Genomic DNA, 27,500 nt, shown 5'->3' with positions numbered 1-27,500 from the left:
GGACTGCTACGATTTACCCCAACAATCATCGTGCCACTCTTCGCAGAGAGGTGATAGACGCCAAGGAGCCCGCGCATAGCAATCGAGGTGTAAAAAGGGCGTTGAAGGCAGGAAGCCTGGACGAAAGAGGCTACGAGGTCACCTCGAAGCGGTCTAAGAGTCGGGCGCACTTGGGACGACTACCAGTGCCAACCCCTTATCCCGCGGTGCGTCCGACACAGAGAAATTTCCAAGGCGGCCAAGGAGCCTCCCCGCATAGCAATCGGGGTGTGAGCTTACAGATGCAGCATTGATAGCAATCGAGGTGTGAGGCGAAGGATGCAGAAGTGAGAGCCGAGGGATGTAGCAGAGATAGCAATCGGGGTGTGTGATGCAGCAGAGATAGCAATCGAGGTGTGCGGTGGGAAGGGCCCAGCAGCCAGATGCATGAAGCGACGGATGAAGCAGTGATGACAACTGGGCTGTGAGGAGAGGAGGGATGCAGCCAAGAAAGCAATCAGGGCTCGAGGCAAGGGATGCATCAAGGATAGCAATCATGTTGTGAGGCGAGATTCCATAGGCTAAACGTGAGAGGCTGCAGGGTCGACTCAGAGAGGTCTATGCATGTGAGAGGCTGAAAGCAAGGTCGACTCGGAGCGGTCTATGCATCAGGCGCGCTTGGGGCGACTACCAGTGCCAACCCCTTATCCCGCGACGCGTCCGACAAAGAGAACGTTCCAAGGCGGCAGAGGAGGTTACCAGCCGAAGGATGCAGTAGCGATAACAGGTATAGTTCCGCGGCGGCCGAGAAGACTCACCGCATAGGAATCGGGATGCGAGGCGAAGGATGCGCCGGGAAGGCCCCGACGACTAGGAAGAGGCTGCAGGGCCGCCTCGGAATGGTCCAAGCATCGGACGCGATTGGGACGACTACCAGTGCCAACCCCTTATCCCGCGATGCGTCCGATACACAGATAGTTCCAACGCGGCCGAGGAGCCTCACCGCATATCAATCGGGGTGCGAGGCGAGGGATGGGGCGGGAAGGCCCCAACGGCTACACGGAAGAGGCTTCAGGGCCACCTCGGTATGGTCCAAGCATCGGACGCGCTTGGGGCGACTACCAGTGCCAACCCCTTATCCCGCGATGCGTCCGATACACAGAAGGTTGCAAGGCGGCCGAGGAGCCTCACCGCATAGCAATCGGGGGTGCGAGGCGACGGATGCGGCGAGATGGCCCCAATGGCTAGACGGAAGAGGCTTCAGGGCCGCCTCGGAATGGTCCGAGCATCGGACGCGCTTGGGGCGACTACCAGTGACAACCCCTTATCCCGCGATGCGTCCGATACGAAGACGGTTCCAAGGCGGCCGAGGAGCCTCACCGCATAGCAATCGGGGGTGCGAGGCGACGGATGGCCCCAACGGCTAGACGGAAGAGGCTTCAGGGCCGCCTCGGAATGGTCCAAGCATCGGACGCGCTTGGGGCGACTACCAGTGACAACCCCTTATCCCGCGATGCGTCCGATTCGAAGATGGTTCCAAAGCGGCCGAGGAGCATCACCGCATAGCAATCGGGGTGCGAGGTGGGGGATGCGGCGAGATGGCCCCAACGGCTAGACGGAAGAGGCTGCAGGGCCGCCTCGGAATAGTCCAAGCATCGGACGCGCTTGGGGCGACTACCAGTGACAACCCCTTATCCTGCGATGCGTCCGATACGAAGATAGTTCCAAGGCGGTCGAGGAGCCTCACCGCATAGCAATCGGGGTGCGAGGTGGGGGATGCGGCGAGATGGCCCCAACGGCTAGACGAAAGAGGCTGCAGGGCCGCCTCGGAATAGTCCAAGCATCGGACGCGCTTGGGGCGACTACCAGTGACAACCCCTTATCCCGCGATGCGTCCGATACGAAGATAGTTCCAAGGTGGCCCAGGAGCCTCACCGCATAGCAATCCGGGTGCAAGGGGGGGGATGCGGCGAGATGGCCCCAACGGCTAGACGGAAGAGGCCACAGGGCCGCCTCGAAATAGTCCAAGCATCGGAGCCTCACCGCATAGCAATCCGGGTGCAAGGGGGGGGATGCGGCGAGATGGCCCCAACGGCTAGACGGAGGAGGCCACAGGGCCGCCTCGGAATAGTCCAAGCATCGGACGCGCTTGGGGCGACTACCAGTGACAACCCCTTATCCCGCGATGCGTCCGATACGAAGATAGTTCCAAGGCGGCCGAGGAGCCTCACCGCATAGCAATCGGGGTGCGAGGTGGGGGATGCGGCGAGATGGCCCCAACGGCTAGACGGAAGAGGCTGCAGGGCCGCCTCGGAATAGTCCAAGCATCGGACGCGCTTGGGGCGACTACCAGTGACAACCCCTTATCCCGCGATGCGTCCGATACGAAGATAGTTCCAAGGCGGCCGAGGAGCCTCACCGCATAGCAATCGGGGTGCGAGGTGGGGGATGCGGCGAGATGGCCCCAACGGCTAGACGGAAGAGGCTGCAGGGCCGCCTCGGAATAGTCCAAGCATCGGACGCGCTTGGGGCGACTACCAGTGACAACCCCTTATCTCGCGATGCGTCCGATATGAAGATAGTTCCAAGGCGGCCGAGGAGCCTCACCGCATAGCAATCGGGGTGCGAGGTGGGGGATGCGGCGAGATGGCCCCAACGGCTAGACGGAAGAGGCCACAGGGCCGCCTCGGAATAGTCCAAGCATCGGACGCAGCTTGGGGCGACTACCAGTGACAACCCCTTATCCCGCGATGCGTCCGATACGAAGATAGTTCCAAGGCGGCCGAGGAGCCTCACCGCATAGCAATCGGGGTGCGAGGTAGGGGATGCGGCGAGATGGCCCCAACGGTTAGACGAAAGAGGCTGCAGGGCCGCCTCGGAATAGTCCAAGCATCGGACGCGCTTGGGGCGACTACCAGTGACAACCCCTTATCCCGCGATGCGTCCGATACGAAGATAGTTCCCACGCGGCCGAGGAGCCTCACCGCATAGCAATCGGGGTGCGAGGCGAGGGATGCGGCGAGATGGCCCCAAAGGCTAGACGGAAGAGGCTGCAGGGCCGCCTCGGAATAGTCCAAGCATCGGACGCGCTTGGGGTGACTACCACTGCCAACCCCTTATCCCGCGATGCGTCCGATACGAAGATAGTTCCGAGGCAGCCGAGGAGGTGGGGGATGCGGCGAGATGGCCCCAACGGCTAGACGGAAGAGGCTGCAGGGCCGCCTCGGAATAGTCCAAGCATCGGACGTCCTTGGGGCGACTACCAGTGACAACCCCTTATCCCGCGATGCGTCCGATACGAAGATAGTTCCCAGGCGGCCGAGGAGCCTCACTGCATAGCAATCGGGGTGCGAGGTGAGGGAAGCGGCGAGATGGCCCCAAAGGCTAGACGGAAGAGGCTGCAGGGCCGCCTCGGAATAGTCCAAGCATCGGACGCGCTTGGGGCGACTACCACTGCCAACCCCTTATCCCGCGATGCGTCCGATACACAGATAGTTCCGAGGCAGCCGAGGAGGTGGGGGATGCGGCGAGATGGCCCCAATGGCTAGACGGAAGAGGCTGCAGGGCCGCCTCGGAATAGTCCAAGCATCGGACGCGCTTGGGGCGACTACCAGTGACAACCCCTTATCCCGCGATGCGTCCGATACGAAGATAGTTCCCAGGCGGCCGATGAGCCTCACCGCATAGCAATCGGGGTGCGAGGCGAGGGATGCGGCGAGATGGCCCCAAAGGCTACACGGAAGAGGCTGCAGGGCCGCCTCGGAATAGTCCAAGCATCGGACGCGCTTGGGGCGACTACCACTGCCAACCCCTTATCCCGCGATGCGTCCGATACACAGATAGTTCCGAGGCGGCCGAGGAGCCTCACAGCATAGCAATCGTGGTGCGAGGTGGGGGATGCGGCGAGATGGCCCCAACGGCTGACGAAAGAGGCTTCAGGGCCGCCTCGGAATGGTCCAAGCATCGGACGCGCTTGGGGCGACTACCACTGCCAACCCCTTATCCCGCGATGCGTCCGATACACAGATAGTTCCGAGGCGGCCGAGGAGCCTCACAGCATAGCAATCGGGGTGCGAGGCGAGGGATGCGGCGAGAAAGCCCCAACGGCTAGAGGGAAGAGGCTTCAGGTCCGCCTCGGAATGGTCCAAGCATCGGACGCGCTTGGGGCGACTACCAGTGACAACCCCTTATCCCGCGACGCGTCCGATACACAGATAGTTCCAAGGCGGCCGAGGAGCCTCACCGCATAGCAATCGGGGTGCGAGGCGAGGGATGCGGCGAGAAGGACCCAACGGCTAGACGGAAGAGGCTTCAGGGCCGCCTCGGAATGGTCCAAGCATCGGACGCGCTTGGGGCGACTACCAGTGACAACCCCTTATCCCGCGACGCGTCCGATACACAGATAGTTCCAAGGCGGCCGAGGAGCCTCACCGCATAGCAATCGGGGTGCGAGGCGAGGGATGCGGCGAGAAGGACCCAACGGCTAGACGGAAGAGGCTTCAGGGCCGCCTCGGAATGGTCCAAGCATCGGACGCGCTTGGGGCGACTACCAGTGACAACCCCTTATCCCGCGACGCGTCTGATACACAGATAGTTCCAAGGCGGCCGAGGAGCCTCACCGCATAGCAATCGGGGTGCGAGGCGAGGGATGCGGCGAGAAGGACCCAACGGCTAGACGGAAGAGGCTTCAGGGCCGCCTCGGAATGGTCCAAGCATCGGACGCGCTTGGGGCGACTACCAGTGACAACCCCTTATCCCGCGACGCGTCCGATACACAGATAGTTCCAAGGCGGCCGAGGAGCCTCACCGCATAGCAATCGGGGTGCGAGGCGAGGGATGCGGCGAGAAGGACCCAACGGCTAGACGGAAGAGGCTTCAGGGCCGCCTCGGAATGGTCCAAGCATCGGACGCGCTTGGGGCGACTACCAGTGACAACCCCTTATCCCGCGACGCGTCCGATACACAGATAGTTCCAAGGCGGCCGAGGAGCCTCACCGCATAGCAATCGGGGTGCGAGGCGAGGGATGCGGCGAGAAGGACCCAACGGCTAGACGGAAGAGGCTTCAGGGCCGCCTCGGAATGGTCCAAGCATCGGACGCGCTTGGGGCGACTACCGTTGCCAACCCCTTATCCCGCGATGCGTCTGATACACAGATAGTTCCGAGGCGGCCGAGGAGCCTCACCGCATAGCAATCGGGTTGCGAGGCAGATTATTGGGAAGGGAACCCCCTGGGATGCGGCTCAAGCAGTGCCCAAAGGGACTGGAATGCGGAATCACATCGAGAGACCCAAATGCTATACGAGGGCTCAAATCGAATTATCGATTTGGCCACGACATGGACGCATCGGAACGACTACCTTTGCCGAACCACTCGCAATTGCATCCATACCGAAACCAATAGACATTTCCGTTAGAGCCCTCGCATAGCATTCGGGAATCTCGCATGCCCCTCTAAATCGACCAATGCTGGCGCTCAATGAAAATCCGAGCGCTACCACCGTTCGAGCGCCAGCATTGGTCGAGTTAGAGGGGCACGGGGGAGAATGCTCCAGTCAACACCTCCCCTATATAAGTTATTTGTCCGATTCTCGCACAACCGTAGTCTGCCTCGTCGAATCAAACAACGGTCCCAGATTCCGACTTCCGTTCCGTAGAGACCCAAAAGCTAGATGGAGGCTCGCAAGAAAGAGAGTCGGCACATAGCAATCAGGTTTCTCGAACGTTTAGGGACCGAGCTCACTTGCGGATAGGGCAAAATCCGCCAAGCAACCCAAAAGCTAGACGGGGGCTCGAATCGAATCGCCTAGGCGGCCACAACAACGACGCGTTAGATCGACTACCAGTGCCAAACCATTCAGCAAGACTAGTTTGTGTCGAGGCCGGATAGAGATTCTCAGAGAGCGCCCGCATAGCATTTAGGAGACCTGCCGCGTCCCTCACACTCGACAAATGGTGGTGCACGTTTATAAATCCGAGCGATCCCAACCCTTTCAAGCACCAACATCGGTCGAGATAGAGGGGCACGGAGGGGGCTGCGTGAGACAACACAGTCCCCTATATAAGTTATTTGTCCGATTCTCACACATCCGAAGAATGGTCATCAAATCGGACAACAGCCCAAACTTCCGACTTCCGTCCCAGAAAGCCCAAGAGCTATCTAAAACGTTCATGGCCGGAACTCGATCGCGGCTATACCAGTCCGCCAAGCAACCCAAAAGCTAGACTGGAGCTCTAGTTGAATCACCTCTGTGGCCACTGCAAGGACGTGTTGGAGCGACTACCATTGCCGAACCATTCCGCAGGTCGAGTCCATACCAAGGCCGCATAGAGATTCACGATGAGCTCCTGCATAGCAATCAGGAGACTTGCCGTGTCCATCACAATCGATAAATCCTGGTGCAAGATTTTTGCATCCGAGCTCTCCAACCAGTAGAGCACCAGCATCAATCGACATAAACGGGCACGGGGGGAGGATGCTCGAGAACACTACCTCCCCTATATAAGTTATTTGTTCGATTCTCAAGCAGCCGAAGTCTGGTCATCGAATCGGGTCAAAGACCACAACTTCCGACTTTACCCACAATGCAAGTCATCGAATCGAACATCGGCCCCCGAGTCGGACTCCATGCGTATGTCAGGTCATCGGACCCAAATTCTGCCTTCCTGCGCATGGCGGGCCATCAATATCAACTCGGTCATCGGACCCAAACTCCGCCTTTCTGCGTATGGCACGCCTTCAAATCGGTCATCGGACCCAAATTCCGCCTTCCTATGCATGGCGGGCCATCAACATCAACTCGGTCATCGGACCCAAATTCCGCCTTTCTGCGCATGGCACGCCATCAACTCGGTCATCGGACCCAAATTCCGCCTTCCTGCGCATGGCAGGTCATCGGACACAAATTCAGACCTCGCGAATATGCATACGTATCGAATCGGTCATCGGACCCAACTTCCGACTTCATCCATACTGTAGGGTCTCTGAGGTTGGCGCGGTGCGCTCACCCAGGGGAGTCGACCCATCGAAGCATACACCTCCCCTATATAAGCTATTTGTCCGATTCCCACACCTGTGTAGTTTGCACCTCTGACCAGGACATCGACCCCAACTTCCGAACTCGACTGCAACGACGGCACCAGCGCCTTGGTGCGCACCTTGCGACGCACAGTCCCAACATTCGCCTTCCTGCACATGGCAGGTCATCGGACCCAAATTCCGACCTCGCGAGTATGCCTACATATCGAATCGGTCATCGGACCCAACTTCCGACTTCATCCATACCGTAGGGTCTTTGAGGTTGGCGCGGTGCGCTCAACCCGGGGAGTCGACCCAACGAAGCATACACCTCCCCTATATAAGCTATTTGTCCGATTCCCACACCTGTGTAGTTTGCACCTCCGATCAGGACATCGACCCCAACTTCCGAACTCGCCTGCAACGACCGAACCAGCGCCTTGGTGCGCACCTTGCAACGCACAGTGCCAACATTCGCCTTCCTCAACATGGCAGGTCATCGGACCCAAATTCCGACCTCGCGAGTATGCCTACATATCGAATCGGTCATCGGACCCAACTTCCGACTTCATCCATACCGTAGGGTCTTTGAGGTTGGCGCGGTGCGCTCAACCCGGGGAGTCGACCCAACGAAGCATACACCTCCCCTATATAAGCTATTTGTCCGATTCCCACACCTGTGTAGCTTGCACCTCCGATCAGGACATCGACCCCAACTTCCGAACTCGACTAAAAAGACCGCACCAGCGCCTTGGTGTGCACCTTGCAACGCACAGTGCCAACATTCGCCTTCCTACACATGGCAGGTCATCGGACCCAAATTCCGACCTCATGAGCATACCTACTAATCGAATCGGTCATCGGACCCAACTTCCGACTTCATCCATACCGTAGGGTCTTTGAGGTTGGCGCGGTGCGCTCAACCTGGGGAGTCGACCCATCGAAGCATACACCTCCCCTATATAAGCTATTTGTCCGATTCCGACACCTGTGTAGTTTGCACCTCCGCTCAGGACATCGACCCCAACTTCCGAACTCGCCTGCAACGACCGAACCAGCGCCTTGGTGCGCACCAAAAGTGCGCACTTTTGGTGCGCACCAAAAGTGCGCACTTTTGGTGCGCACCAAAAGTGCGCACTTTTGGTGCGCACCAAAAGTGCGCACTTTTGGAGGGCACTTTTTGGAGGGCACTTTTCTGCGCTCCAAAGGTGCGCACTTTTGGAGGGCACTTTTTGGAGGGCACTTTTCTGCGCTCCAAAGGTGCGCACTTTTGGAGGGCACTTTTTGGAGGGCACTTTTCTGCGCTCCAAAGGTGCGCACTTTTGGAGGGCACTTTTTGGAGGGCACTTTTCTGCGCTCCAAAGGTGCGCACTTTTGGAGGGCACTTTTTGGAGGGCACTTTTCTGCGCTCCAAAGGTGCGCACTTTTGGAGGGCACTTTTTGGAGGGCACTTTTCTGCGCTCCAAAGGTGCGCACTTTTGGAGGGCACTTTTTGGAGGGCACTTTTCTGCGCTCCAAAGGTGCGCACTTTTGGAGGGCACTTTTGTGCACTCCAAAGGTGCGCACTTTTGGAGGGCACTTTTCCTGCGCTCCAAAGGTGCACACCTAGGTGAGCACCTTCGACCACACCTTGTAGCACACCAAACTCTGACTTTCGACTTCATCCGCAATGCAGGGTCTTTGAGGTTGGCGCAATGCGCACAACCAGGGGAGTCGACCCATCAAACCCAACACCTCCCCTATATAAGCTATTTGTCTGATTCTCATACATGCGTAGCCTGCAAGAGCAATTAGGACATCGACCCCAACTTTCGGCTTCTAAACGAAAACAAGGTCTTTGAGGTTGGCGCAGTGCGCACAACCAGGGGAGTCAACCCACCGAATGCAACACCTCCCCTATATAAGCTATTTGTCTGATTCTCATACATGCGTAGACTGCAGCAATGATTAGGACATCCACCCCAACTTTTGACTTCTTAAACAAGACAGGGTCTTTGAAGTTGGTGCAGTGCACACAACCAGGGGAGTCGACCCATCAAACGCAACACCTCCCCTATATAAAGCTATTTGTCCGATTCTCATACGTGTAGTCTGCAGCAGCGATTACGACATCGACCCCAACTTCCGAATTCGTTTGCATTGACCGCACCAAAGGTGCGCGCCTTGGTGTGCACCCTGGAGTGCACTTTGGTGCTCACCTCGGTGCACACTTTGGTGTGCACCAAAGGTGCGCACCTTGGAGCGCACCAAAGGTGTACACTTTGGAGCGCACCACATAGGGTCTTTGAGAGGTTGGCGCAGTGCGCACACCAAGGTGGGTGTTGAGGTGCGTGTCGAGGTGGGTGGGTGCTAGGGTGCGCTCCATGGTGGGTGCCAGGGTGGGTGCGTGCTAGGGTGGATTCCAAAGAGGGTCATAGGGTGGGTGCCAAGGTGGGTTGGTGATATAGTGGGTTCAAAGGTGGGTACTAGGGTGGGTTCCAAGGTGGGTCACAAGTTGGGTGCCAGGATGCGTGGGTGTTAGGTTGGGTGCCAAGGTGGGCTCCTGCGTGGGTGGGTGCTAGGGTGGGTTTCAAGGTGGACGCGAGGGCGGGTGCCAAGGTGGGTAACAAGTTGGGTGTTAGGATGGGTGAGTGCTAGAGTGGGTGCCAAGGTGGGTGGGTGCTAAGGTGGATGCCAAGGTGGTTCACAGGGTGGGTGGGTTCTAGGGTGAGTTCCAAGGTGGGTCACAGGTTCAGTGCTAGGGTGGGTGTCAAGGCGGGTGTCGAGGTGCCTGGGTGCTAGGGTGTGGATGCCAATGTGGGTCATAGGGTGGGTACTAGGGTGGGCTGCAATGTGGGTGCCAAGGTGGGTAACATGCTCGGTGGGTTCTAAATTGGGTGCCAGGGTGGGTGTGCACCCACCTTGCCCGAGGTGGGTGCCAAGGTGCCAGTGTGGGTGGGTGCTAAGGTGGATGCCAAGGTGGGTGAGAAGGTGGGTGATAGGTTGAGTGGTAGGATGGGTGGGTGCCAAGATGGGTCACAGGGTGGGTGCAAGGGTGGGTAGGTGCTAGGGTTGGTGTCAGGGTGGGTGGGTGCTAGGTTGGGTTCCAAGGTGGGTGCGAGGGTGAGTGTCAAGGTGGGTCACAGGTTAGGTGCTAGGATGGGTGAGTGCTAGGGTGCAAAGGTGCCAGGGTGGGTGCTAGGATGGGTCGATGCTAGGGTGAGTGGCAAGGTGGGTCCACAAGTGTCAAGGTGGGTGCCGAGGTGGGTGCCAAGTTGGGTTCCAAGGTGGGTGCCAACGTGGGTGCTAGGGTGCGTGGGTTAAAGGGTGTGTCACAACGTGGGTGCCAGGATGGGTGCGCACCCACACTGGCCAAGACGGGTGCAAGGTTGGGTTCCAAGCCCGGTCACAGGCTGGGTGCTAGGATGGGTGGGTGCCAAGGTGGGCACCAGGGTGGGTGCACCCACCCTGGCCAAGGTGGGTCACGGGGTGGGTCCTAGGGTGGGTAACGGGGTGGGTACTAAGGTGCGTGCCAAGGTGGGTCATAGGGTGGGTGCCAAGGTGGGCACCAGGGTGGGTGTGCACCAACCCTAGCCAGGGTAGGTCACGGGGTGGTTGTCGGGGTGGGCTTCAAGGAGCCAAGGTGGGTGGCAAGTAGCCAAGTTGCGTGCCAAGGTGGGTGTCGGGGTGGGTGCCAAGGATCCAAGGTGGGTGCCAAGGAACCAAGGTGGGTGTCTGGGTGGGTGCCGAGGTGGGAGCCAGGGTGGGTCCCAAGGTGAGTGCAAAGGTGGGTGCCAGGGTCAAGGTGAGTGCCAATGTGGGTTCCAAGGTGCCAGGGTCAGGGTGAGTGCCAATGTGGGTTCAAAGGTGCTAAGTTGGGTGCGAGGTTGGGTGTGAGGGTGGGTGGGTGCCAAGGTGTGCTAGGTGGAAGCCCGGGTGGGTCGGCATCCCATGGGTGTCGAGTTGGGTGCCTGATGGGTGCTTCTTGTCAAGTTTTAGTCGTCGGGACTCATTTCGAGCCTTAGAGGTCGTTTCTTGTCCGGTTGCCCTGTCTTCGACCTGGGAACCCAATTTTGGTCCTCGGGTCCCATTTTTTTTTGTCTCGCATCCCACTTTTGGCCTGTGGCCTTTTCGGGGTCGATTCTCGTTTTGGGCATCAGAGCATGTTTCTTCTCCTAAAACCCAATATTTGTTTATTAAGTCTCGGAACACATTTTTGTTCTCGTGGACCCATCATGGGTCTTGGAACGCATTTGTGGTCCTTGGGTCCCATTTTGCATCCCGAAACTTGTGTTTTGGTGCTTGATCCCTATTTTGGGTGCCCACCTTGCACCAAGTGCGCACCCGGGGCAAACCGAGCGCCTTGGTGCACCGGGGCAAGATCGAGCGTGCACCCGAGGCGCCCCGAACATGCACCAAGGTGCACTCGGCCCACATGTGAGCGCAGGTCGTTGCGCCCGAGGTGGTGTGTGGGCACCGCGTTGCAGACGGGACACTGCACGCACACGACGCCCCGTCCAGGTGCACGCACGTAGGCCGGGCCGGGTGCACACCCGATGCCCTAGCAAGGTGCGCGCACCCGGGCAGGGCTCACACTTGGCGAACGGGGCGCACTTCGCGAGGGAGGGTGTGCACCTCGACGGGGGTGGGTGGCCGGGGTGGATTCGCACGTGGGTCGCGGTTTGCTAAGTACACACTGCGACAAGCTCATAACGGGTGCGATCATACCAGCGTTAGTGCACCGGATCCCATCAGAACTCCGCAGTTAAGCGCGCTTGGGCCGGAGTAGTACTGGGATGGGTGACCTCCCGGGAAGTCCCGGTGTTGCACCCTTTTTTAGTTTTTCGCCGGGCGTCGCAATGCTATTTGAATTAACCTTTTGCCCGTTTGCGTTCTCGTCGGGGCCGGGCCGGGCCGGGGTGCGTTGCCCGCACTACCGCGCGCGCCGGGGCGACACCGAGCGCGCACCCGAGGCGCCCCGAGCACACAGGCCACGGTGCAACCCGGGCGTTGTGCGCGCACCCCGGTGCGCCCGAGGTGCTGCGCGCGCACCCAGGTGAAATCGGTGTGCACCTCGGCCAGTGCGCGCTCGGTCGAGTCGCGCACGTTGGCCAAAGTGCACGGTGATGTTTCTTACTCTAAGGTTCCGCACCAGACGCCCGGGACAGGTGAGCGAAGCTGGGCGGGGCCGGGTGCGCGCCCGGGGCAGGTGCACGCAGCTGGAGAGAGCTTTGGAGCGCACCAGAGGTGCGCACCTTGGAGCACACTTCGGAGCGCACCAATGATGCGCTCCATTCAAAAGTTTCCTGAAAAGGCAAAAAAAGTTGAGATTATAGAATTTCCCACTTGAGAGATTGTAAAAAAAAAAAATTTAAAATGAAGGAAACGCGGGTGCCAAGGTGTGCGCGCCCGGGTGCGCAGCCCAGCCAAGGTGTGCGCACCAAGGCGCCCACCCTGGCGAAGGTGCACGCAAGGTGCGCACCCGAGGCAAACCGGACAATTAACCCAACTTTCGACTTCGCGCGCACCTGCGCACCTTGGAGCGCACTTCGGAGCGCTCCTTGGTGCGCACCAATCTTGGGCACCTCGGAGTGCACCATGGCGCCCACCAAGGTGCGCACCCGCGGCAAACCGAGCTTCGACTTCGTGCGCACCTTGGAGGCGCCCACCAAGGTGCGCAGCCCAGCCAAGGCGTGCGCATCAAGGTGCGCACCCGGGGCAAACCGAGCTCCGACTTCGTACGCACCATGGAGCGCACAAAAGGTGCGCAACCCAGCCAAGGTGTGCGCACCCCGGGCAAACCGAGCTCCGAATCGTGCGCACCAGAGGTGCACGCCATCGTGCGCACCTTGGAGCACACTTCGGAGCCCTCCTTGGTGCGCACCGATGTTGCGCACCTCGGAGCGCACCCGGGGAAAACAATGCAATTAACCCGACTTTTGACTTCGTGCGCACCTCGAAGCGCTCTCGGGTTCGCACCTCGGAGCACACCGAGGTGCGCACCTTTGATGCGCTGCCTTCACCAATTTCCAGAAAAGGCAAGAAAACATTGAGAAGGTGTGCGCACCGAGGTGCCCACCCTGGCGAAGGTGCACGCGAGGTGCGCACCCGGGGCAAACCGGGCTCCGACTTCGTGCACGCCATGCTGCGCACCTTGGAGGGCCATGGTGCGCACCTTGGAGCAAACTTCGGAGCGCTCAATGGTGCCCAACCCAGCCAAGGTGCCCACCGCGGCGAAGGTGCACGCGAGGTGCGCACCCGGGGCAAACCGGGCTCCGACTTCGTGCACGCCGCACCTTGGAGCACACTTCGGAGCGCTCCTTGGTGCGCACCAGGGCGCGCAAACCAGCCGAGGTGCCCACCCCGGCGAAGGTGCACGCGAGGTGCGCACCCGGGGCAAACCGGGCTCCGACTTCGTGCACGCCATGGTGCGCACCCGGGGCAAACCGGACTCCGACTTCGTGCAGGCCGCACCTTGGAGCACACTTCGGAGCGCTCCTTGGTGCGCACCATGGTGCCCACCAGGGCGCGCAACCCAGCCAAGGTCTGCACACCAAGGTGCCCACCCCGGCGAAGGTGCACGCGAGGTGCGCACCCGGGGCAAACCGGGCTCCGACTTCGTGCACGCCATGGTGCCCACCGCGGCGAAGGTGCACGCGAGGTGCGCACCCGGGGCAAACCGGGCTCCGACTTCGTGCACGGCGCACCTTGGAGCACACTTCGGAGCGCTCCTTGGTGCACACCATGGTGCCCACCAGGGCGCGCAACCCAGCCAAGGTGTGCGCACCAAGGTGCACGCGAGGTGCGCACCCGGGGCAAACCGGGGTCCGACTTCGTGCACGCCGCACCTTGGAGCACACATCGGGGCGCTCCCGGGTTCGCACCGTGGTGGGCACCTCGGAGCACACCAAGGTGGGCAGCGAGGTGCGCACCTTTGATGCGATGCCTTCACTAATTTCCATAAAAGGCAAAAAAAAACGAGATTTTAAAATTTCCGTTTTGAAAGATAGTGAAAAAAAGGGAATGCTGGTGCCATCTTGAGCCCGCCCTGGTGCGCAGCCCAGCCAAGGTGTGCGCACCAAGGTGCCCACCCTGGCGAAGGTGTGCGCCCGGGCAATTAACCCAACTTCCAACCTCGCGCGCGCCAGGGTGGGAGCGCACCCAACAACCGGGCCTGGGAAGAGCCAATGCGAGAAACCCCACCAAACGCTCTGACAAAAAAAGAGGGGGCGCTCCAGTAACCCCGCTTCGGAGCGCACCCTGGGCAAACCCAGCCAAGGTGCCCACCCCGGCCAAGGTGCAGGCGAGGTGCGCACCCGGGGCAAACCGGGCTCCGACAACGTGCACGCCGCACCTTGGAGCACACTTCATAGCGCTCCCGGGTGCGCACCTTTGATGCGCTGCCTTCACTAATTTCCAGAAAAGGCAAAAAAAAAAGGAGATTTTGAAATTTCCGTTTTGAAAGATAGTGAAAAAAACGGAACGCGGGTGCCATCTTGAGCCCGCCCTGGTGCGCAGCCCAGGCAAGGTGCCCACCCTGGCAAAGGTGCGCACCCGGGCAATTAACCCTACTTCCGACTTCGTGCGCGCCAGGGTGGCAACCGGGCCTGGGAAGAGCCAATGCGAGAAACCCCACCAAACGCTCCGACAAAAAAAGAGGCGGCGCTCCAATAACCCCGCTTCGGAGCGCAGCCGGGGCAAACCCAGCCAAGGTGCCCACCCCGACGAAGGTGCACGCGAGGAGCGCACCCGGGGCAAACCGGGCTCCGACAACGTGCACGCAGCACCTTGGAGCACACTTCGAAGCACTCCCGGGTGCCCACCGGCGTTGCGCACCGTGGTGGGCAGCGAGGTGCGCACCTTTGATGCGCTGCCTTCACTAATTTCCAGAAAAAGGCAAAAAAAAATGAGATTTTAAAATTTCCGTTTTGAAAGATAGTGAAAAAAAAGGAACGCGGGTGCCATCTTGAGCCCGCCCTGGTGCGCAGCCCAGGCAAGGCATGCGCACCAAGGTGCCCACCCGAGGTGCACACCCGGGGCAAACCGGGCTCCGACTTCGTGCAGGCCGCACCTTGGAGCACACTTCGGAGCGCTCCTTGGTGCGCACCATGGTGCCCACCAGGGCGCGCAACCCAGCCAAGGTCTGCACACCAAGGTGCCCACCCCGGCGAAGGTGCACGCGAGGTGCGCACCCGGGGCAAACCGGGCTCCGACTTCGTGCACGCCATGGTGCCCACCGCGGCGAAGGTGCACGCGAGGTGCGCACCCGGGGCAAACCGGGCTCCGACTTCGTGCACGGCGCACCTTGGAGCACACTTCGGAGCGCTCCTTGGTGCGCACCATGGTGTCCACCAGGGCGCGCAACCCAGCCAAGGTGTGCGCACCAAGGTGCACGCGAGGTGCGCACCCGGGGCAAACCGGGGTCCGACTTCGTGCACGCCGCACCTTGGAGCACACATCGGGGCGCTCCCGGGTTCGCACCGTGGTGGGCACCTCGGAGCACACCAAGGTGGGCAGCGAGGTGCGCACCTTTGATGCGATGCCTTCACTAATTTCCATAAAAGGCAAAAAAAAACGAGATTTTAAAATTTCCGTTTTGAAAGATAGTGAAAAAAAGGGAATGCTGGTGCCATCTTGAGCCCGCCCTGGTGCGCAGCCCAGCCAAGGTGTGCGCACCAAGGTGCCCACCCTGGCGAAGGTGCGCGCCCGGGCAATTAACCCAACTTCCAACCTCGCGCGCGCCAGGGTGGGAGCGCACCCAACAACCGGGCCTGGGAAGAGCCAATGCGAGAAACCCCACCAAACGCTCTGACAAAAAAAGAGGGGGCGCTCCAGTAACCCCGCTTCGGAGCGCACCCTGGGCAAACCCAGCCAAGGTGCCCACCCCGGCCAAGGTGCAGGCGAGGTGCGCACCCGGGGCAAACCGGGCTCCGACAACGTGCACGCCGCACCTTGGAGCACACTTCGTAGCGCTCCCGGGTGCGCACCTTTGATGCGGTGCCTTCACTAATTTCCAGAAAAGGCAAAAAAAAAAGGAGATTTTGAAATTTCCGTTTTGAAAGATAGTGAAAAAAATGGAACGCGGGTGCCATCTTGAGCCCGCCCTGGTGCGCAGCCCAGGCAAGGTGCCCACCCTGGCAAAGGTGCGCACCCGGGCAATTAACGCTACTTCCGACTTCGTGCGCGCCAGGGTGGCAAACCGGGCTCCGACTTCGTGCAGGCCGCACCTTGGAGCACACTTCGGAGCGCTCCTTGGTGCGCACCATGGTGCCCACCAGGGCGCGCAACCCAGCCAAGGTCTGCACACCAAGGTGCCCACCCCGGCGAAGGTGCACGCGAGGTGCGCACCCGGGGCAAACCGGGCTCCGACTTCGTGCACGCCATGGTGCCCACCGCGGCGAAGGTGCACGCGAGGTGCGCACCCGGGGCAAACCGGGCTCCGACTTCGTGCACGGCGCACCTTGGAGCACACTTCGGAGCGCTCCTTGGTGCGCACCATGGTGCCCACCAGGGCGCGCAACCCAGCCAAGGTGTGCGCACCAAGGTGCACGCGAGGTGCGCACCCGGGGCAAACCGGGGTCCGACTTCGTGCACGCCGCACCTTGGAGCACACATCGGGGTGCTCCCGGGTTCGCACCGTGGTGGGCACCTCGGAGCACACCAAGGTGGGCAGCGAGGTGCGCACCTTTGATGCGATGCCTTCACTAATTTCCATAAAAGGCAAAAAAAAATGAGATTTTAAAATTTCCGTTTTGAAAGATAGTGAAAAAAAGGGAATGCTGGTGCCATCTTGAGCCCGCCCTGGTGCGCAGCCCAGCCAAGGTGTGCGCACCAAGGTGCCCACCCTGGCGAAGGTGCGCGCCCGGGCAATTAACCCAACTTCCAACCTCGCGCGCGCCAGGGTGGGAGCGCACCCAACAACCGGGCCTGGGAAGAGCCAATGCGAGAAACCCCACCAAACGCTCTGACAAAAAAAGAGGGGGCGCTCCAGTAACCCCGCTCCGGAGCGCACCCTGGGCAAACCCAGCCAAGGTGCCCACCCCGGCCAAGGTGCAGGCGAGGTGCGCACCCGGGGCAAACCGGGCTCCGACAACGTGCACGCCGCACCTTGGAGCACACTTCGTAGCGCTCCCGGGTGCGCACCTTTGATGCGCTGCCTTCACTAATTTCCAGAAAAGGCAAAAAAAAAAGGAGATTTTGAAATTTCCGTTTTGAAAGATAGTGAAAAAAACGGAACGCGGGTGCCATCTTGAGCCCGCCCTGGTGCGCAGCCCAGGCAAGGTGCCCACCCTGGCAAAGGTGCGCACCCGGGCAATTAACCCTACTTCCGACTTCGTGCGCGCCAGGGTGGCAAACCGGGCTCCGACTTCGTGCAGGCCGCACCTTGGAGCACACTTCGGAGCGCTCCTTGGTGCGCACCATGGTGCCCACCAGGGCGCGCAACCCAGCCAAGGTCTGCACACCAAGGTGCCCACCCCGGCGAAGGTGCACGCGAGGTGCGCACCCGAGGCAAACCGGGCTCCGACTTCGTGCACGCCATGGTGCCCACCGCGGCGAAGGTGCACGCGAGGTGCGCACCCGGGGCAAACCGGGCTCCGACTTCGTGCACGGCGCACCTTGGAGCACACTTCGGAGCGCTCCTTGGTGCGCACCATGGTGCCCACCAGGGCGCGCAACCCAGCCAAGGTGTGCGCACCAAGGTGCACGCGAGGTGCGCACCCGGGGCAAACCGGGGTCCGACTTCGTGCACGCCGCACCTTGGAGCACACATCGGGGCGCTCCCGGGTTCGCACCGTGGTGGGCACCTCGGAGCACACCAAGGTGGGCAGCGAGGTGCGCACCTTTGATGCGATGCCTTCACTAATTTCCATAAAAGGCAAAAAAAAACGAGATTTTAAAATTTCCGTTTTGAAAGATAGTGAAAAAAAGGGAATGCTGGTGCCATCTTGAGCCCGCCCTGGTGCGCAGCCCAGCCAAGGTGTGCGCACCAAGGTGCCCACCCTGGCGAAGGTGCGCGCCCGGGCAATTAACCCAACTTCCAACCTCGCGCGCGCCAGGGTGGGAGCGCACCCAACAACCGGGCCTGGGAAGAGCCAATGCGAGAAACCCCACCAAACGCTCTGACAAAAAAAGAGGGGGCGCTCCAGTAACCCCGCTCCGGAGCGCACCCTGGGCAAACCCAGCCAAGGTGCCCACCCCGGCCAAGGTGCAGGCGAGGTGCGCACCCGAGGCAAACCGGGCTCCGACAACGTGCACGCCGCACCTTGGAGCACACTTCGTAGCGCTCCCGGGTGCGCACCTTTGATGCGCTGCCTTCACTAATTTCCAGAAAAGGCAAAAAAAAAAGGAGATTTTGAAATTTCCGTTTTGAAAGATAGTGAAAAAAACGGAACGCGGGTGCCATCTTGAGCCCGCCCTGGTGCGCAGCCCAGGCAAGGTGCCCACCCTGGCAAAGGTGCGCACCCGGGCAATTAACCCTACTTCCGACTTCGTGCGCGCCAGGGTGGCAACCGGGCCTGGGAAGAGCCAATGCGAGAAACCCCACCAAACGCTCCGACAAAAAAAGAGGCGGCGCTCCAATAACCCCGCTTCGGAGCGCAGCCGGGGCAAACCCAGCCAAGGTGCCCACCCCGACGAAGGTGCACGCGAGGTGCGCACCCGGGGCAAACCGGGCTCCGACAACGTGCACGCAGCACCTTGGAGCACACTTCGAAGCACTCCCGGGTGCCCACCGGCGTTGCGCACCGTGGTGGGCAGCGAGGTGCGCACCTTTGATGCGCTGCCTTCACTAATTTCCAGAAAAAGGCAAAAAAAAATGAGATTTTAAAATTTCCGTTTTGAAAGATAGTGAAAAAAAAGGAACGCGGGTGCCATCTTGAGCCCGCCCTGGTGCGCAGCCCAGGCAAGGCATGCGCACCAAGGTGCCCACCCGAGGTGCACACCCGGGGCAAACCGGGCTCCGACTTCGTGCAGGCCGCACCTTGGAGCACACTTCAGAGCGCTCCTTGGTGCGCACCATGGTGCCCACCAGGGCGCGCAACCCAGCCAAGGTCTGCACACCAAGGTGCCCACCCCGGCGAAGGTGCATGCGAGGTGCGCACCCGGGGCAAACCGGGCTCCGACTTCGTGCACGCCATGGTGCCCACCGCGGCGAAGGTGCACGCGAGGTGCGCACCCGGGGCAAACCGGGCTCCGACTTCGTGCACGGCGCACCTTGGAGCACACTTCGGAGCGCTCCTTGGTGCGCACCATGGTGCCCACCAGGGCGCGCAACCCAGCCAAGGTGTGCGCACCAAGGTGCACGCGAGGTGCGCACCCGGGGCAAACCGGGGTCCGACTTCGTGCACGCCGCACCTTGGAGCACACATCGGGGCGCTCCCGGGTTCGCACCGTGGTGGGCACCTCGGAGCACACCAAGGTGGGCAGCGAGGTGCGCACCTTTGATGCGATGCCTTCACTAATTTCCATAAAAGGCAAAAAAAAACGAGATTTTAAAATTTCCGTTTTGAAAGATAGTGAAAAAAAGGGAATGCTGGTGCCATCTTGAGCCCGCCCTGGTGCGCAGCCCAGCCAAGGTGTGCGCACCAAGGTGCCCACCCTGGCGAAGGTGCGCGCCCGGGCAATTAACCCAACTTCCAACCTCGCGCGCGCCAGGGTGGGAGCGCACCCAACAACCGGGCCTGGGAAGAGCCAATGCGAGAAACCCCACCAAACGCTCTGACAAAAAAAGAGGGGGCGCTCCAGTAACCCCGCTCCGGAGCGCACCCTGGGCAAACCCAGCCAAGGTGCCCACCCCGGCCAAGGTGCAGGCGAGGTGCGCACCCGGGGCAAACCGGGCTCCGACAACGTGCACGCCGCACCTTGGAGCACACTTCGTAGCGCTCCCGGGTGCGCACCTTTGATGCGCTGCCTTCACTAATTTCCAGAAAAGGCAAAAAAAAAAGGAGATTTTGAAATTTCCGTTTTGAAAGATTGTGAAAAAAACGGAACGCGGGTGCCATCTTGAGCCCGCCCTGGTGCGCAGCCCAGGCAAGGTGCCCACCCTGGCAAAGGTGCGCACCCGGGCAATTAACCCTACTTCCGACTTCGTGCGCGCCAGGGTGGCAAACCGGGCTCCGACTTCGTGCAGGCCGCACCTTGGAGCACACTTCGGAGCGCTCCTTGGTGCGCACCATGGTGCCCACCAGGGCGCGCAACCCAGCCAAGGTCTGCACACCAAGGTGCCCACCCCGGCGAAGGTGCACGCGAGGTGCGCACCCGGGGCAAACCGGGCTCCGACTTCGTGCACGCCATGGTGCCGACCGCGGCGAAGGTGCACGCGAGGTGCGCACCCGGGGCAAACCGGGCTCCGACTTCGTGCACGGCGCACCTTGGAGCACACTTCGGAGCGCTCCTTGGTGCGCACCATGGTGCCCACCAGGGCGCGCAACCCAGCCAAGGTGTGCGCACCAAGGTGCACGCGAGGTGCGCACCCGGGGCAAACCGGGGTCCGACTTCGTGCACGCCGCACCTTGGAGCACACATCGGGGCGCTCCCGGGTTCGCACCGTGGTGGGCACCTCGGAGCACACCAAGGTGGGCAGCGAGGTGCGCACCTTTGATGCGATGCCTTCACTAATTTCCATAAAAGGCAAAAAAAAATGAGATTTTAAAATTTCCGTTTTGAAAGATAGTGAAAAAAAGGGAATGCTGGTGCCATCTTGAGCCCGCCCTGGTGCGCAGCCCAGCCAAGGTGTGCGCACCAAGGTGCCCACCCTGGCGAAGGTGCGCGCCCGGGCAATTAACCCAACTTCCAACCTCGCGCGCGCCAGGGTGGGAGCGCACCCAACAACCGGGCCTGGGAAGAGCCAATGCGAGAAACCCCACCAAACGCTCTGACAAAAAAAGAGGGGGCGCTCCAGTAACCCCGCTCCGGAGCGCACCCTGGGCAAACCCAGCCAAGGTGCCCACCCCGGCCAAGGTGCAGGCGAGGTGCGCACCCGAGGCAAACCGGGCTCCGACAACGTGCACGCCGCACCTTGGAGCACACTTCGTAGCGCTCCCGGGTGCGCACCTTTGATGCGCTGCCTTCACTAATTTCCAGAAAAGGCAAAAAAAAAAGGAGATTTTGAAATTTCCGTTTTGAAAGATAGTGAAAAAAACGGAACGCGGGTGCCATCTTGAGCCCGCCCTGGTGCGCAGCCCAGGCAAGGTGCCCACCCTGGCAAAGGTGCGCACCCGGGCAATTAACCCTACTTCCGACTTCGTGCGCGCCAGGGTGGCAACCGGGCCTGGGAAGAGCCAATGCGAGAAACCCCACCAAACGCTCCGACAAAAAAAGAGGCGGCGCTCCAATAACCCCGCTTCGGAGCGCAGCCGGGGCAAACCCAGCCAAGGTGCCCACCCCGACGAAGGTGCACGCGAGGTGCGCACCCGGGGCAAACCGGGCTCCGACAACGTGCACGCAGCACCTTGGAGCACACTTCGAAGCACTCCCGGGTGCCCACCGGCGTTGCGCACCGTGGTGGGCAGCGAGGTGCGCACCTTTGATGCGCTGCCTTCACTAATTTCCAGAAAAAGGCAAAAAAAAATGAGATTTTAAAATTTCCGTTTTGAAAGATAGTGAAAAAAAAGGAACGCGGGTGCCATCTTGAGCCCGCCCTGGTGCGCAGCCCAGGCAAGGCATGCGCACCAAGGTGCCCACCCGAGGTGCACACCCGGGGCAAACCGGGCTCCGACTTCGTGCAGGCCGCACCTTGGAGCACACTTCGGAGCGCTCCTTGGTGCGCACCATGGTGCCCACCAGGGCGCGCAACCCAGCCAAGGTCTGCACACCAAGGTGCCCACCCCGGCGAAGGTGCACGCGAGGTGCGCACCCGGGGCAAACCGGGCTCCGACTTCGTGCACGCCATGGTGCCCACCGCGGCGAAGGTGCACGCGAGGTGCGCACCCGGGGCAAACCGGGCTCCGACTTCGTGCACGGCGCACCTTGGAGCACACTTCGGAGCGCTCCTTGGTGCGCACCATGGTGCCCACCAGGGCGCGCAACCCAGCCAAGGTGTGCGCACCAAGGTGCACGCGAGGTGCGCACCCGGGGCAAACCGGGCTCCGACTTCGTGCACGCCGCACCTTGGAGCACACATCGGGGCGCTCCCGGGTTCGCACCGTGGTGGGCACCTCGGAGCACACCAAGGTGGGCAGCGAGGTGCGCACCTTTGATGCGATGCCTTCACTAATTTCCATAAAAGGCAAAAAAAAACGAGATTTTAAAATTTCCGTTTTGAAAGATAGTGAAAAAAAGGGAATGCTGGTGCCATCTTGAGCCCGCCCTGGTGCGCAGCCCAGCCAAGGTGTGCGCACCAAGGTGCCCACCCTGGCGAAGGTGCGCGCCCGGGCAATTAACCCAACTTCCAACCTCGCGCGCGCCAGGGTGGGAGCGCACCCAACAACCGGGCCTGGGAAGAGCCAATGCGAGAAACCCCACCAAACGCTCTGACAAAAAAAGAGGGGGCGCTCCAGTAACCCCGCTCCGGAGCGCACCCTGGGCAAACCCAGCCAAGGTGCCCACCCCGGCCAAGGTGCAGGCGAGGTGCGCACCCGAGGCAAACCGGGCTCCGACAACGTGCACGCCGCACCTTGGAGCACACTTCGTAGCGCTCCCGGGTGCGCACCTTTGATGCGCTGCCTTCACTAATTTCCAGAAAAGGCAAAAAAAAAAGGAGATTTTGAAATTTCCGTTTTGAAAGATAGTGAAAAAAACGGAACGCGGGTGCCATCTTGAGCCCGCCCTGGTGCGCAGCCCAGGCAAGGTGCCCACCCTGGCAAAGGTGCGCACCCGGGCAATTAACCCTACTTCCGACTTCGTGCGCGCCAGGGTGGCAACCGGGCCTGGGAAGAGCCAATGCGAGAAACCCCACCAAACGCTCCGACAAAAAAAGAGGCGGCGCTCCAATAACCCCGCTTCGGAGCGCAGCCGGGGCAAACCCAGCCAAGGTGCCCACCCCGACGAAGGTGCACGCGAGGTGCGCACCCGGGGCAAACCGGGCTCCGACAACGTGCACGCAGCACCTTGGAGCACACTTCGAAGCACTCCCGGGTGCCCACCGGCGTTGCGCACCGTGGTGGGCAGCGAGGTGCGCACCTTTGATGCGCTGCCTTCACTAATTTCCAGAAAAAGGCAAAAAAAAATGAGATTTTAAAATTTCCGTTTTGAAAGATAGTGAAAAAAAAGGAACGCGGGTGCCATCTTGAGCCCGCCCTGGTGCGCAGCCCAGGCAAGGCATGCGCACCAAGGTGCCCACCCGAGGTGCACACCCGGGGCAAACCGGGCTCCGACTTCGTGCAGGCCGCACCTTGGAGCACACTTCAGAGCGCTCCTTGGTGCGCACCATGGTGCCCACCAGGGCGCGCAACCCAGCCAAGGTCTGCACACCAAGGTGCCCACCCCGGCGAAGGTGCATGCGAGGTGCGCACCCGGGGCAAACCGGGCTCCGACTTCGTGCACGCCATGGTGCCCACCGCGGCGAAGGTGCACGCGAGGTGCGCACCCGGGGCAAACCGGGCTCCGACTTCGTGCACGGCGCACCTTGGAGCACACTTCGGAGCGCTCCTTGGTGCGCACCATGGTGCCCACCAGGGCGCGCAACCCAGCCAAGGTGTGCGCACCAAGGTGCACGCGAGGTGCGCACCCGGGGCAAACCGGGGTCCGACTTCGTGCACGCCGCACCTTGGAGCACACATCGGGGCGCTCCCGGGTTCGCACCGTGGTGGGCACCTCGGAGCACACCAAGGTGGGCAGCGAGGTGCGCACCTTTGATGCGATGCCTTCACTAATTTCCATAAAAGGCAAAAAAAAACGAGATTTTAAAATTTCCGTTTTGAAAGATAGTGAAAAAAAGGGAATGCTGGTGCCATCTTGAGCCCGCCCTGGTGCGCAGCCCAGCCAAGGTGTGCGCACCAAGGTGCCCACCCTGGCGAAGGTGCGCGCCCGGGCAATTAACCCAACTTCCAACCTCGCGCGCGCCAGGGTGGGAGCGCACCCAACAACCGGGCCTGGGAAGAGCCAATGCGAGAAACCCCACCAAACGCTCTGACAAAAAAAGAGGGGGCGCTCCAGTAACCCCGCTCCGGAGCGCACCCTGGGCAAACCCAGCCAAGGTGCCCACCCCGGCCAAGGTGCAGGCGAGGTGCGCACCCGGGGCAAACCGGGCTCCGACAACGTGCACGCCGCACCTTGGAGCACACTTCGTAGCGCTCCCGGGTGCGCACCTTTGATGCGCTGCCTTCACTAATTTCCAGAAAAGGCAAAAAAAAAAGGAGATTTTGAAATTTCCGTTTTGAAAGATTGTGAAAAAAACGGAACGCGGGTGCCATCTTGAGCCCGCCCTGGTGCGCAGCCCAGGCAAGGTGCCCACCCTGGCAAAGGTGCGCACCCGGGCAATTAACCCTACTTCCGACTTCGTGCGCGCCAGGGTGGCAAACCGGGCTCCGACTTCGTGCAGGCCGCACCTTGGAGCACACTTCGGAGCGCTCCTTGGTGCGCACCATGGTGCCCACCAGGGCGCGCAACCCAGCCAAGGTCTGCACACCAAGGTGCCCACCCCGGCGAAGGTGCACGCGAGGTGCGCACCCGGGGCAAACCGGGCTCCGACTTCGTGCACGCCATGGTGCCGACCGCGGCGAAGGTGCACGCGAGGTGCGCACCCGGGGCAAACCGGGCTCCGACTTCGTGCACGGCGCACCTTGGAGCACACTTCGGAGCGCTCCTTGGTGCGCACCATGGTGCCCACCAGGGCGCGCAACCCAGCCAAGGTGTGCGCACCAAGGTGCACGCGAGGTGCGCACCCGGGGCAAACCGGGGTCCGACTTCGTGCACGCCGCACCTTGGAGCACACATCGGGGCGCTCCCGGGTTCGCACCGTGGTGGGCACCTCGGAGCACACCAAGGTGGGCAGCGAGGTGCGCACCTTTGATGCGATGCCTTCACTAATTTCCATAAAAGGCAAAAAAAAATGAGATTTTAAAATTTCCGTTTTGAAAGATAGTGAAAAAAAGGGAATGCTGGTGCCATCTTGAGCCCGCCCTGGTGCGCAGCCCAGCCAAGGTGTGCGCACCAAGGTGCCCACCCTGGCGAAGGTGCGCGCCCGGGCAATTAACCCAACTTCCAACCTCGCGCGCGCCAGGGTGGGAGCGCACCCAACAACCGGGCCTGGGAAGAGCCAATGCGAGAAACCCCACCAAACGCTCTGACAAAAAAAGAGGGGGCGCTCCAGTAACCCCGCTCCGGAGCGCACCCTGGGCAAACCCAGCCAAGGTGCCCACCCCGGCCAAGGTGCAGGCGAGGTGCGCACCCGAGGCAAACCGGGCTCCGACAACGTGCACGCCGCACCTTGGAGCACACTTCGTAGCGCTCCCGGGTGCGCACCTTTGATGCGCTGCCTTCACTAATTTCCAGAAAAGGCAAAAAAAAAAGGAGATTTTGAAATTTCCGTTTTGAAAGATAGTGAAAAAAACGGAACGCGGGTGCCATCTTGAGCCCGCCCTGGTGCGCAGCCCAGGCAAGGTGCCCACCCTGGCAAAGGTGCGCACCCGGGCAATTAACCCTACTTCCGACTTCGTGCGCGCCAGGGTGGCAACCGGGCCTGGGAAGAGCCAATGCGAGAAACCCCACCAAACGCTCCGACAAAAAAAGAGGCGGCGCTCCAATAACCCCGCTTCGGAGCGCAGCCGGGGCAAACCCAGCCAAGGTGCCCACCCCGACGAAGGTGCACGCGAGGTGCGCACCCGGGGCAAACCGGGCTCCGACAACGTGCACGCAGCACCTTGGAGCACACTTCGAAGCACTCCCGGGTGCCCACCGGCGTTGCGCACCGTGGTGGGCAGCGAGGTGCGCACCTTTGATGCGCTGCCTTCACTAATTTCCAGAAAAAGGCAAAAAAAAATGAGATTTTAAAATTTCCGTTTTGAAAGATAGTGAAAAAAAAGGAACGCGGGTGCCATCTTGAGCCCGCCCTGGTGCGCAGCCCAGGCAAGGCATGCGCACCAAGGTGCCCACCCGAGGTGCACACCCGGGGCAAACCGGGCTCCGACTTCGTGCAGGCCGCACCTTGGAGCACACTTCGGAGCGCTCCTTGGTGCGCACCATGGTGCCCACCAGGGCGCGCAACCCAGCCAAGGTCTGCACACCAAGGTGCCCACCCCGGCGAAGGTGCATGCGAGGTGCGCACCCGGGGCAAACCGGGCTCCGACTTCGTGCACGCCATGGTGCCCACCGCGGCGAAGGTGCACGCGAGGTGCGCACCCGGGGCAAACCGGGCTCCGACTTCGTGCACGGCGCACCTTGGAGCACACTTCGGAGCGCTCCTTGGTGCGCACCATGGTGCCCACCAGGGCGCGCAACCCAGCCAAGGTGTGCGCACCAAGGTGCACGCGAGGTGCGCACCCGGGGCAAACCGGGGTCCGACTTCGTGCACGCCGCACCTTGGAGCACACATCGGGGCGCTCCCGGGTTCGCACCGTGGTGGGCACCTCGGAGCACACCAAGGTGGGCAGCGAGGTGCGCACCTTTGATGCGATGCCTTCACTAATTTCCATAAAAGGCAAAAAAAAACGAGATTTTAAAATTTCCGTTTTGAAAGATAGTGAAAAAAAGGGAATGCTGGTGCCATCTTGAGCCCGCCCTGGTGCGCAGCCCAGCCAAGGTGTGCGCACCAAGGTGCCCACCCTGGCGAAGGTGCGCGCCCGGGCAATTAACCCAACTTCCAACCTCGCGCGCGCCAGGGTGGGAGCGCACCCAACAACCGGGCCTGGGAAGAGCCAATGCGAGAAACCCAACCAAACGCTCTGACAAAAAAAGATGGGGCGCTCCAGTAACCCCGCTTCGGAGCGCACCCTGGGCAAACCCAGCCAAGGTGCCCACCCCGGCCAAGGTGCAGGCGAGGTGCGCACCCGGGGCAAACCGGGCTCCGACAACGTGCACGCCGCACCTTGGAGCACACTTCGTAGCGCTCCCGGGTGCGCACCTTTGATGCGCTGCCTTCACTAATTTCCAGAAAAGGCAAAAAAAAAAGGAGATTTTGAAATTTCCGTTTTGAAAGATAGTGAAAAAAACGGAACGCGGGTGCCATCTTGAGCCCGCCCTGGTGCGCAGCCCAGGCAAGGTGCCCACCCTGGCAAAGGTGCGCACCCGGGCAATTAACCCTACTTCCGACTTCGTGCGCGCCAGGGTGGCAACCGGGCCTGGGAAGAGCCAGTGCGAGAAACCCCACCAAACGCTCCGACAAAAAAAGAGGCGGCGCTCCAATAACCCCGCTTCGGAGCGCAGCCGGGGCAAACCCAGCCAAGGTGCCCACCCCGACGAAGGTGCACGCGAGGTGCGCACCCGGGGCAAACCGGGCTCCGACAACGTGCACGCAGCACCTTGGAGCACACTTCGAAGCACTCCCGGGTGCCCACCGGCGTTGCGCACCGTGGTGGGCAGCGAGGTGCGCACCTTTGATGCGCTGCCTTCACTAATTTCCAGAAAAAGGCAAAAAAAAATGAGATTTTA

General features: G+C 61.1%; 1 non-coding gene across 1 annotated transcript; it reads left to right on the top strand.

The window, feature by feature from the left end:
* The first annotated feature begins 11,688 nt into the window (after window positions 1–11,688).
* LOC131865426 (5S ribosomal RNA) lies at window positions 11,689–11,807 on the top strand. The gene has a single exon (XR_009364148.1). It is a non-coding gene; the product is annotated as a 5S ribosomal RNA (ribosomal RNA).
* Window positions 11,808–27,500: the final 15,693 nt, after the last annotated feature.

The sequence above is a fragment of the Cryptomeria japonica genome, unplaced genomic scaffold (assembly GCF_030272615.1).
Source record: "Cryptomeria japonica unplaced genomic scaffold, Sugi_1.0 HiC_scaffold_111, whole genome shotgun sequence".
Taxonomy (NCBI): Eukaryota; Viridiplantae; Streptophyta; class Pinopsida; order Cupressales; family Cupressaceae; genus Cryptomeria; species Cryptomeria japonica.
The sequence above is the reverse complement of the archived record's forward strand: the minus strand, read 5'-3'. Positions and strand labels throughout refer to the sequence as shown.